This window comes from Schistocerca gregaria, chromosome 11 (genome assembly GCF_023897955.1).
Source record: "Schistocerca gregaria isolate iqSchGreg1 chromosome 11, iqSchGreg1.2, whole genome shotgun sequence".
NCBI classification, from domain to species: Eukaryota; Metazoa; Arthropoda; class Insecta; order Orthoptera; family Acrididae; genus Schistocerca; species Schistocerca gregaria.
The window spans coordinates 30,269,322-30,282,699 of NC_064930.1; the positions used below are offsets into that span (position 1 = coordinate 30,269,322).

At 38.1% G+C, this 13,378-nt stretch overlaps 1 long non-coding RNA gene across 1 annotated transcript in view; it reads left to right on the forward strand.

Moving 5' to 3' along the window:
- Positions 1-12,468, forward strand: part of LOC126295093 (uncharacterized) — a 32,710-nt gene extending 20,242 nt beyond the window's left edge. Inside the window, exon 5 of the long non-coding RNA XR_007552380.1 lies at positions 12,396-12,468. This is a non-coding gene — a long non-coding RNA (uncharacterized LOC126295093). The remainder of the gene's footprint in view (positions 1-12,395) is intronic.
- Positions 12,469-13,378: the final 910 nt, after the last annotated feature.

Genomic DNA, 13,378 nt, shown 5'->3' on the forward strand with positions numbered 1-13,378 from the left:
TCCTTACAGCACATTCTCTGCACCTGAAGTTATTCCGACCTAACCCTGTGGCAACATACTGTTCCCACACCCTCCATCTAACAGTTTTCACCTCCTCTATTCTGTCATCTCATCCCTATTCTTGTCTCCCAACCTCTTTGTTTGGCACCCTCTGCCAACACACCCACCCATCTGTCCCATTCCTCGATTCTACCCCTTTTTGCTCCATGTTTCTCCCCAGCTCCCTGCCTCACAGCCTCCCAAAGCAACACTTGTCACCAGCCTAGTCCCCTGCATGGCCTGTCAGACAGACTCATCTCTCCTCCCACACGTACACTGCTGTCTCCTTCACTTCCCTTTCCCTCCCCACTCCAGACTGCTGCTTCTCTCTTCTATGTGACAGTTGCATTCTGGCCAGAGCTGCCATGGATGGCAGTCAAGATGTGGGCATCAGGTGTGCCTGCTTGGGTGAGTGAATGTGTGTGTGTGTGTTTACTTTTCAGACAAAGACTGTTGTTGAATGCTAATGTTTAAATGTCATGTAGTTATGCCTGTTTGCAACTTAACGTGTCATCTTTACAGTAAATAGCACTCTGTCATTTCGTTATATTGTTGATATTCCAGCCTGGAGTTTTCATTGTTTAAAATTAATGCTTTAAATGTACCAGTATACTTGCACTATACTTTCACCCATACCCTTCATCTTTTTCTCATGAAGGTGGTGTCTGAAAGCTTATGTGTAAGTGTCTTTTAATTGTACCTGTCTGCAACACAATGTTTCACCTTTACAATAAGTAGCAATCTATATTTTCCTACATTGTTGATATTCTGACCTGAAGTTTCCTTGTTTAATATATTAAATTTACTTACGATTACATTAATAAATTAATATATATAAAGAATAATCATTTTAAATGGTACATTTCTGATGGTTTGTGATTTAAACTGTCCTTCAGTAGCAATATTCTGTTGTCATATCCTCACTTTCCCCTTCCTGTTTGTTTCTCTTCTATGGGTCAGAGCACATGGCTCTGGCAGCTGTTTCAAATCCCGTATAGTTTGTCGTTGCTGTATCTTTTGCCTGACTTTTTTTTAATGGTCTCTACAGTTATGAGTGCTGCCTTGCATTGTGTTTGCAGTGATTTTCATAAAAAGTTATTATTTTAATGGAAAATGGAAACCCAACAAAAATCTTCTACCAGTGATGTTATGGGTGGAAACATCAAAACTACAACTTTTCATGACGCTTTCTCAATTTATGAAGAAAAATGTGTGATCACCAACAATCTTTCTGCCTACATGAGTCCTGTAGAAATAGCTAGGAGTCAAGCAATTGCAGAGCAGGTTACTGAAATTATGAATTAGAATTTCATAGTAAATAATGGAGATACGACATTATACACTGAACCTAACAAACAAGATCATTATGAAGAGGTTATGTGGTCGGTCTCTCTCTCTCTCTCTCTCTCTCTCTCTCTCTCTCTCTCTCTCTCTCTCTCTCTCTCTGTGGTTTGATTCCCAGTTTTAAATTTTTTTCCCTCTCCTGGCATTGCTGTTGCCCATTGTTGTAATGTTCTCTTCATCAGTTGTTCATAGCAGCCCATTGCACCCTGAAACCCTTCATATGTTTCATAGCTATTGAATGCAACTATGTTATTTTTAATAACAGGAATTTCCATTTTAAACGAGCATCAGCAAAATCATTGACTTTCTTCATATTGGTCAAGGGCATGAGAGTATGAGAGGAATATCCTTTGATATTTTAGGCACGTGTAAGTGACATCCACATGCTACTACTCAAAAAATTGGATCCAAATCAGTGAACCCTATCCTGCACCTTCTCCTTTTCAAGATTGAATACAGACACTAGATTCCCTCTGTTGATCAAGAACTGTTCAGTCACTTCTCCTCACCTTGTATGTCAAATATTATTGCTGAAAAGTTCTTTCACAATCAACATTCACATTTCATGAATGAGAACGGTCTACTACAGTTAGGGTAAGTTAGCAAAGATACAGAACAAACCTTTTAAAAATGATCTGTATCAGAGTTAACACAAGCACTTTTTCAAGACCAGTGGTCATTTATGGAATGCAGTTTTTTATAGTTTACATTTCACCATAATAGTTTCACTTCATCTTCTCTCCGCTTTTCAAGTTGTCTGTTTTCCACTGCAATGTTCTCTTTGTCTGCAGGATTGTAGTGCCACATGCATTGAAGCATTGCAGACTATTTTTAACAGAATCACTGTTAATGTGTAGTGCAGGTAGAGTTCAATAACTAATGAAAAAACTTAATACAGTAAGTTTAGAAGTAGATCTACAAAACATGTAATAGAAAATGGTGCAATGGTGTACTTGACCGCTTGTCTTGCATACTGCTATAGTGGAGCTGCTTTTAATTGAGTGATGCACAAAATTTACTGGAGGCATTACAGTATTGTTGTGTTATGTACTGATACTTATAATTATACATAATAAAAATGGATAGACAAAAGATCTTGTTACTGATGGCAGCAGGGGAACACACGTAAGAAATGTATTATGTACGCAAGCTTTAGGCAGAGGCCTGAAGGAAAAAGACCTGCTGAGGTTTAGGAAAAGAGATAAAGTTCAGAAAAATCAGCCAGAACCCCAGGTCAGGGAAGACTTACTGGCTGGGATGAAAAGGAAAGACTACAATATATTTTCAAAAAATGATTATTTTCATTATTATAGTTTTACATCCCCCCCCCCCTCCCATGAACCATGGACCATGCTGTTGGTGGGGAGGCTTGCATGCCTCAGCGATACAGATGGCCGTACCGTAGGTGCAGCCACAGCGGAGGGGTATCTGTTGAGAGGCCAGACAAATGTGTGGTTCCTGAAGAGGGGCAGCAGCCTTTTCAGCTGGGGCAACAGTCTGGTTGATTGACTGATCTGGCCTTGTAACAATAATCAAAACGGCCTTGCTGTGCTGGTACTGCAAACGACTGAAAGCAAGGGGAAACTACAGCCATAATTTTTCCCTAGGGCATGCAGCTTTACTGTATGGTTAAATGATGATGGTGCCCTCTTGGGTAAAATATTCCGGAGGTAAAACAGTCCCCCATTCGGATCACCGGGCGGGGACTACTCAAGAGGACGTTGTTATCAGGAGAAAGAAAACTGGTGTTCTACGGATCAGAGCATGGAATGTCAGATCCCTTAATCGAGCAGGTAGGTTAGAAATTAAAAAAAGGGAAATGGATAGGTTAAAGTTAGATGTAGTAGTAATTAGTGAAGATTGCTGACAGGAGGAACAAGACTTTTGGTCAGGTGAATGCAGGGTTATAAATACAAAATCGAATAGAGGTATTGCAGGAGTAGGTTTAACAACGAATAAAAAAAATAGGTGTGCGGGTAAGATACTACGAACAGCATAGTGAAGGCATTATTGTGACCAAGATGAACAAGAAGCCCACGCCTACTACAGTAGTACCAGTTTATATGCCAACTAGCTCTGGAGATGATGAAGAAATTGATGAAATGCATGATGAGATAAAAGAAATTATGCAGGTATTGAAGGGAAATGAAAATTTAATAGTTGTGGGTGACTGGAATAAGAGAGTAGGAAAAGGGAGAGAAGGAAACATAGTAGGTGAATATGGATTGGCGGGAAGAAATGAAAGAGGAAGCTGTGTGGCAGAATTTTGCACAGAGCATAACTTAATCACAGCTAACACTTGATTCAAGAATCATAAAAGGAGGTTGTATACATGGAAGAACCCCAGAGATACTGAACGGTATCAGATAGATTAAATAATGGTAAGACAGAGATACAGGAACCAGGTTTTAAATTGTAAGACATTTCCAGGGGCTGATTTGGACTCTGACCAGAATCTATTGGTTATGAACTGTAGATTAAAACTGAAGAAACTGCTAAAATGTGGGAATTTAAGGAGATGGTACCTGAATAAACTGAAAGAACCAGAGGTTGTACAGAGTTTCAGGGAGAGCATAAGAGAACAATTGACAGGAAAGGGGGGGAAGAAACGCAGTAGAAGAAGAATGGGTAGCTCTGAGGGATGAAATAGTGAAGGCAGCAGAGGATCAAATAGGTAAAAAGACAAGGGCTAGTAGAAACACTTGGGTAACAAAAGAAATATTGAATTTAATTCATGAAAGGGGAAAATATAAAAATGCAGTAAATGAAGCAGGCAAAAAGGAATACAAACATCTGAAAAATGAGATTGGCAGGAAGTGCAAAACGGCTAAGCAGGGATGGCCAGAGGATAAATTTAAGGATGTAGAGGCTTATCTCACTAGGGGTAAGATAGATACTACCTACAGGAAAATTAAAGAGACTTTTGGAGAAAAGAGAACCACTTGTATGAATATCAAGAGCTCAGATGGAAACCCAGTTCTAACCAAAGAAGGGGAAGCAGAAAGATGGAAGGAGTATATAGAGGGTCTATACAAGGGCAATGTACTTGAGAACAATATTATAGAAATGGAAGAGAATGTAGATGAAGATGAAATGGGAGATACGATACTGCGTGAAGAGTTTGACGGAGCACTGAAAGACCTGAGCTGAAACAAGGCCCCGGGACTAGACAACATTCAGATTAGAACTAATGAGAGAGCCAGTCCTGACAAAATTCTACCATCTGGTGAGGAAGATGTATGAGACAGGCAAAGTACCCTCAGACTTAAAGAAGAATATAACAACTCCAATCTCAAAGAAAGCAGGAGATGTGAAATTTACCGGACTATCAGTTTAATAAGTCACAGCTGCAAACTACTAACACAAATTCTTTGCGGACGAATGGAAAAACTGGTAGAAGCCAGCATTGGGGAAGATCAGTTTGGATTCCCTAAAAATATTGGAACACGTGAGGCAATACTGACATTACGACTTATCTTAGAAGAAAGATTAAGGAAAGGCAAACCTATGTTTCTAGCATTTTTAGACTTAGAGAAAGCATTTGACAATGTTGACTAGAATACTCTTTTTCAAATTCTAAAGGTGTCAGGGGTTAAATACAGGAAGCGAAAGGCTATTTACAATTTGTACAGAAACCAGAAAGCAGTCAAGGGGCATGAAAGGGAAGCAGTGGTTGGGAAGGGAGTGATACAGAGTTGTAGCCTCTCCCCAATGTTATTCAATCTGTATATTGAGCAAGCAGTAAAGGAAACAAAAGAAAAATCTGGAGTAGGTATTAAAATCTATGGAGAAGAAATGAAAACTTTGAGGCTTGCTGATGACATTGTAATTCTATCAGAGACAGCAAACGACTTGTAAGAGCAGTTGAACATAATGGACAGTTTCTTGAAAGGAGGATACAAGATGAATATCAACAAAAGCAAAACGAGGATAATGGAATGTAGTCAAATTAAGTCGGGTGATGCTGAGGGAATTAGATTAGGAAATGAGACACTTAAATTAGTAAATGAGTTTTGCTATTTGGGGAGCAAAATAACTGATGATGGTCAAAGTAGAGAAAATAAAATATGTAGACTGGCAATGGCAAGGAAAGCGTTTCTGAAGATTTAAGTGTCAGGGAGTCGTTTCTGAAAGTATTCATATTGAGTGTAGCCATGTATGGAAGTGAAACATGGATGATAAATAGTTTGGACAGTAAGAGAATAGAAGCTTTCGAAATGTGGTGCTAGAGAAGAATGCTGAAGGATAGATGGGTAGATCACATAACTAATGAGGAGGTATTGAATAGAAGAGGAGTTTGTGGCACAATTTGATGAGAAGAAGGGACCGGTTGGTAGGACATGTTCTGAGGCACCAAGGGATCACCAATTTAGAACTGGAGGGCGGCATGGAGGGTAAAAATCGTAGAGGGAGACCAAGAGATGAATACACTGATCAGATTTAGAAGGATGTAGGTTGCAGTAGGTACTGGGAGATGAAGAAGCTTGCACAGGATAGAGTAGCATGGAGAGGTGCATCAAACCAGTCTCAGGACTGAAGACCACAACAACAACATAGTTTTACATGATATTTTGTTGTATGTATGAGTCTTTACTTGTTTCAATAAATGATTCAGTTTCCTCTGTTTGTTTGTTTGGTTGTTGTTGCTGCATGTGATGCAACTGACTCAGAAAACAATATTCCAAAAGTTCTACATGTTTGTCAGTAACAGCTTGATTTTACTTGCAAAGTAATGAAAAATAGTGGCTATGAAAAGTTTTCTGGATTGCATAAATTTTCACTTTCCCTATAGTAATACCCTGAATGCCCTATTCCTGTTGTAATAGTTGTAATTTTATTCAGTGCGTTTGCTGTTCTCTCATGTGATGCATGGTTTTAGCTTGTTTGATAGCATTATTCACTGTTTCACAGTATTTTGTGCACTGGAATTGCTGAATGAGATGGTGCAAATCACCATCCGGCCACCCAGATTTTTCTGTTCTGTGTTTTCTGGAGATTGGCTGGTTTTCCCCCAATTGACTTTGTTCTGTATCTCAAATACCCTCGTTAATTGAACATTAAACAATTGGTTGATTGAGTGAAATTCTGCATCTTGCCCTTGACTGTTCTTTGTATTAAACTGTGTTACAACTTAAATTTCCTTTTATATTGAATACTGATTATACTAATGAAACAGGTTGTCTGTTAATACTATGATTTTACTTATAAATATTTTAAGTCTATGAATATCGTAAGGGCAGCTACAGGAAAATGAATATTTCTAGAAAAGCTTTCCACCTTTCAGTCATATGACTCGAGTTACAAATTACTCAGCAAGTGTTCTTTCAAGATATTTAACAAGTGTCCAGACTGCAATTGTACCTGTATCTCTAGATATTTTGTTTGTTACCTAAGGATGTGGTTTTACCTTGACTCTTCATTGTCTTAGTATTTTTGCATATTGGTATGACAAAACATTTCTCAATTTTCTCACAGTGTGCCCAACAGATATCAAAAAATCTTTGAAAATGTTTTTGTGTGATATATATGATGGAAAGTATTCTGTTTGAATTACATTGAAAGATTGACATAATCAAAGCATGGCTAAGAGTGTTGTCTCATTCATTGTCCCACAGTCACTTCAGAGTCCTTTACTCAGCTGTCCAAAGATAAATTATGAGAAAGGATGGCAATTCTTTCAACTCTTCTTGCTTAATGTTTCAGGATTATTGTTAGACAGGCATACCAAATTATGGATATATATTGCTGATCAAATTATATAGAATTATGGAACATCATAGGGACCGACGACATAAGCAATTTGGTCCCATAAGATAAAAATGGAACACCATTTAAATGCTTCCCCATATGCAGAGATCAGACAAAGATTAATTAAAGTCTGTTTAGAGCACAGCATGTATGATGGAAAATCAGAAAAAAATTATTACAGCCTGTAAATTTTGGTGTTCCAAGAGAGTTTATTGAAAATCAGGAGACTGATTGAATAAGGAACTAAGTCCAGCAGTGAGTCAGCAAGAAATATGACAGGTGAAGAACTTTATAACTAGAAAAGAGAAAATGGTTGGGTACATGTTACTTTATGCCTTGTTTATGAAACTTGTTGTTGAAGGTATTGTGTAAATAAAGAGTTGTAGGATGGAAGATTAGGGTGAACAGAAACAGCACAATAACCAAAATACACTGAGAGGACAAAAGACTTAGGAGACCTTCTAATATTGTGTCAGACCTCCTTTTGCCTGGTGTAATGCAGTAGCTCAATGTGGCACAGACTCAAGAAGTCATTGGAAATCCTCTGCAGAAATATTGAAGAATGCTGCTGCTATAGCCATCCATAATTGTGAAAATGTTGCTGTGCAGGGTTTTGTGCATGAACTGCCCTTTCGATTATGACCCATAAATGTTCAATGGGACTCGTGTTGAGTAATCTGTGTGGCCATATCGATTGCTCAAATTGTGCAGAATCTTCTGCAGACCAATCACAAATGATTGTGGCCCAGTGACATGATGCATTGTCACCCATATTAATTCCATTGTTGTTTGGGAACACGAAGTCCATTAATGACTGAAAATGTTCTCCAAGTAGCCAAACATAACTGTTTCCAGCCAATGCTGTATTAAGTTGTGCCAGAGGGCCCAGTCCATTCCATGTAAACACAGCCCACACCATTATGGAGCCACTACCAGCTTGCCCAGTGCCTCGTTGATGACTCAGGTCCACAACTTCATGGGGTCTGCAGCACACATCTGCACAAATCCTGCCACAAGTTTGTACCAACTGAAATTGGGCCTCGTCTGATTATGCCACAGTTTTCCAGTCATTTAGGGTCTAACCAGTGTCTTCACAAGCCACATTTTGTGACATTAGAAAAGGCACTCGTGTTGGTCATCTGCTGTGAGAGTCCATTATGCCAAATTTTGCTATACCGTCCTAATGCGTATGTTTATCTTACGTCCCACATTCATTTCTGTAGTAATTTCTTGCAGTGTCACTTGTCTGTTGGTACTGACAGCTCTGTTCAAACATCACTGATCTCAATTGTTAAGTGAAGGCAGTTGGCCAGTGCATTGTGCTCATTGAGAGGTAACTGTATTCTCAGCACAGTCTTGACGCTGTGGATTTCAGAAAATTGAATTGTGTAATTATTTCCAAAATAGGGTACCCATGTGTCTAGCTCCAACTACCACTCCACATCTAAAGTCTGTTAATTCATCTCCTGTAGCCCTGATCTCATTGGACACCTTTTGACATAAATCATCTGAGTTCAAGTGGCAGCTTCACCAGTGCACTGTCCATTTATACCTTTTGTACACAACACTACTGGCATCTGTATTTGTGCATATTGCTATCCCATTACTTTTGTCACTTCAGTGTAAAACCCCTTTGTTCAAAAGCACATACCTGTGAAATCAAAATCTGCCACTTGGTAACACTTGATACTGTGTTACTTATAAAATGCTCAGATCATTGTTGGCATGCTTTGACATGCAGTACTTTTGGTAGTTGAGAAGCTGCTGCTGAAGCATGTACCACTCTTTGACAGCACTCTTAATGTGGTCAGTCAGTGTAATTAAAGGAAACCACAGAAAAGTTAAAGTGCGACCAGTCTAAAACATACCAGTCTGTTTATGGGTTATTAAAGGAAGCCTTACTAGCCACCCAAAAATCCTATGCCCTTGTCATGTCTGTCTTTGTTAATTATATTATGATCTGATCTGATCTGATCTGGGCAAGACACTATATCCTTATTCTTCCACAGCATCCAGACTTTCTCTCCTCTTCTGTTTGCACGGTCCTCTTTAACTTGGCATGCCACCGTGCTGGACAACAATCTCCATCTCTCCGATGGCTCTATGAGAACCTCTGTCACTGAGACTACAAACCATCAACAGTACTTTATTCTATTAGCAGCCATCCCCTGCCATAGAACATGACCACATATTGATAACATACCTGGAGTAACAGGCAATGTGCCCCTATGGTATGCTGGCAGAACCTTCACATTCACTCCATTGCAAACCTAGTCTACAAGTATATCTCCTGTTGCATATCCATATATGGCCCTATTCCTTGAACCACTCCACTGAACCAGTTGCTGTGGAATGCTCCCATTGTTACTCTAGACTAAAACAACTTAACCACATTTTTAGCTCAGCATCTGCCTTCGTTTAATACTGCTCTGAAATGATGAATATCACCACTGATTCTGCTTAATGTTTCACTGCAGCTAACAGCAGTGATACCCCTTTAATTTACATATCTTTTAATTGTGACTGTCTGCAACTTAACATGTCATTTTTACGATACATAGCAATCTATCTTTTCCTATGTGTTCAGTAGACAGAGAGGCAGTAGTATCATATCTCAGTGAGGAACTGGAACCTTTCAGCACAGTACAGGGACATATAGAGGAATTAGGGCTCAAGTTTCAAAGAATAGTTGACTGAACATTGGAAAGTTATATACCCAGTAAACAGTTCATGATGTAAGAGATCCTCTATGGTATACAGTCACTGTAAAGAATCTTTTAAAGAAACAGACTACTGGATAATATGTGTAAAAGAAACCATAGGACTGCAGATAGAAATGCTAAATGAAATTTGGAATATACTCATAGGTAAGGGCTTTTAGTAGCACAAAAGTTAGCATCCAGTCACTTGCAGACTAGACGAGAACTGAAATTGAGAGTAGTAATGCAAAAGCAAAAATTCTTAACTTTGTTTTCAAATGTTCATTTACAAAAGCAAACACAGGAGTATTGCACCAGTTAAATCTTTATACCACTGAAGAGATGAGTGAAATGGTATTAGCTTCAGTGACATTGAGAAACAGCTGAAATCATTAAATTTGAACAAATCTCAGGGGTCGGTTGAGTACCTTTCAAATTCTGCCCAATTTTGATCTGAGTTAGTCCCTCTGTTACTACAACCTATAGTAGTTCTCTCAGGCAAAAACCATACCCAGTAGCTGGAAGAAAGCATAGGTTACACTTGTCTATAAGAAAGTTAGCAGAAGTGATCCACAAAATTACTGTCCAGTATCCTGAACATTGATTTGTAGCAGAAACTTACAACATATTCTGAACCCACGTATAAGAGCTGTTGAACAGAACAACCTCCTCCATGCTAATTAGAGTGAATTTAGTAAACATAATCATGTGAAAATCAGCACATGCTTTTCTCATGCAATGTTCTAAAGCCATCAAAGTTACAGTATTTCTTGATCTCCAAAAAGCATTTGATTTAATATCACACCTACATTTCTCAACAAAAGTACTATCGTGTGGTGTACTGGGCAAAATTTGTGACTGGATTGAAGACTTCTTAGTAAGAAGGATTCAGCATGTTATCTTGGATAGAGAACTATTGACAAATATAGAACTGAAGTAACTTTGGATGTACCCCAGGGAAGTGTGTTGGATCCCTTGCTGCCCATGTTGCATATTTATGACCTTGCAGACAATATTAATAGAAACTCAACTTTTTTCAATGATGCAGTTATCTACAATGAAATACAGTTTGAAGGAAACTGCAAAAATATTCACTGAGGCCATGATAAGATTTCAGAGTGGTGCAATGATTGACAAGTTTATTCAAATGTTCGGAAATGTAAAATTGTGCACTTCACAACATAAAAAATAAACATAGTGTGAGATGAACATAATATCAGTGAATCATAGTTGAAATTGGTAAAGTCACACAAATACACGAGTGTAACACTTGGTATGACATGAAAGGGAAAATGACATAAGGTCGGTCATAGGTAAAGCATGTAGCAAACTTCAGTTTTTTGGTAGAATAGTAGGAAAATGCAATTAGTTTACAAAGGAGATAGATTAAAAATCAATCATGTGATCCATCTTAAAATATTGTTTGTGTGGGACCCTTACCAATTAGGACTAGTAGGGGATATTGAATGCATACAGAGAAGGGAAGTATTAATAGTCACAGGCTTGTTTTATGAATGGTCACAGGTTTGTTTGATCCACAGAAGAGAGTTATGGATTTTGAAAGAACTGAACTGGCAGCCTTAGAGTCCTGAGAAAGTCTTCTAACAAAGTTTCTAGAATTGCTATCAATTTTGACTCTTTCAAATATACTACAAACTCCTACAGATTGCTCCCATAGTCATTGTCATGACAAGATTAAATTTATTGCAGCACACACAGAGGCTTGTGAACAATCATTCTTCCTGTGCTCCATGTGGGAATGGAATAGGGAAAACTCAGCTGTGACCTTGGTACAGATTTTTATGTAAACACGACACTTGAATAATAACCAATCTAAAAATATAACAAACAGCAAAATTGACTATCCAGTAACAGAACATGTTGCTGAGCACAACAGGCTTGACTTCTTGGATATTGCAGAACCTGTGGCATCTGCTCATTGGTGGGTCTTCTGTTTCTGCATACCTATCTCTTTCCATTGTTGCCTTTTCCTCCCACTGCCTTTCACCCTCACTACTCCTCCCACCCTCCCCATCCAGCAGAACTCCTCCCACCACTGGGCTGCTGCCTTAGGGCTATGTAATCAGTTGGGTCAACGTAGCTGTGCATGTTTGAGTCAATGGGTCTGTGTTTTTCATCAGCTTAGAAGGAGAACATTGAAAGCTAAGAAGAACGTTGTCCAAAAACACAACGACATTTCCAGTCTCGTTGTATGTGCATGTTGTCTATTCAGTACCATACCTATATGGTTAGTGATTATCTTTATGTAGATTCTGAGAAAGCTTTCTTTAATTTTTTTCCAGATTTTGTGTTAGTTCATTTTAAACTCATTTGACTAACTTAGTTACCACTTAAGGGTTTTAGTTTCACAGATTTGCTTGTTTATCATTTAATTCTTGTACATACATATTTATATCACATTGTAAATGATATGATAATTCCATTAATTAATTATTTTATTTCTCTTTGATTGTTTTACATTCATGCATTAAGTTGACTTCTTCTTTATAATAACTTCAGTTTTAATCTTTTTTTTTTTTTTTTTGCTTTCTGTCTGATAATCAGGAGAACCACAAGATTTTCAGTGGAAGGGAAATGACAATGAAGCTATTTTAGACAGCTGTTCCTCCTCCCAAAAACCCCTGGGCAATCGTCACAAGAAAGTAGTTGTGAGGAATTCAGAAACAAAACACGAAAGAGGAATTCTGCATTTTCATCCTTACCTGCCAACAATAAGTTCACAGATACAGTTCATGGACTTGGTTCCAATAATGCTATAAATGAAAAATGTGATACTAAAAGTACTGGAAATCAGCCATGTTTAGAAGAAGAAAGAACTAATTGTGTAATCCTCAAAAGAAATAAACCAGAATGTAGCAACATAGCTACAACTACAAAGAATCATTTTCTGGCAGCTGGAATAAGTTTCGATGTTATTAGTGATAGTGAAGACTCAAGTGATGAAGATAATGGCATTGTTGACTTGGACACAAATTGACAAAAGGCAAAAATCAATGATAATCAGTATAGAAATAAGAAACAATCAGTTGTCATAAGAACTAATACACCTCAGACATTGGTGGTAAGTTTAATCGGTGGTGGTGGAGGTGGAAGAGGGGGAGGAGGGGGAGGGGAAGGAGCATTGATATTGGTATTACATCTGAAAAATTTGATTTTTTAGCATATAATCTTCTTAAAATATTAACCTGGTTTTCAAAATGATTCTGCACACACATTTCAGGTTAGTCTTCTCATCCCTCGGATATCTTGAGTTTAATGTACGTCATTTAGTAGTTCACTAAAAAACTTTTGTTTTCTTCAGCATATATTTCACAGTGCCATGTAAAAGTAACTATGCAGCCATTCTCACTGTTTGGCATACTCTCCCAGAAAATTGTCCATATGATGATCCCTCAGATATTTTTTTGACTTTTTTGCCATGATTCTGACTCAGGCAAAATATATCCATTGTCTAGTAAGCAGTTTCTTGATAATTTAAGCAGGGTGCAGAAAAATTGTGTTACAAAATTTTAACCCTAGATAGCTGA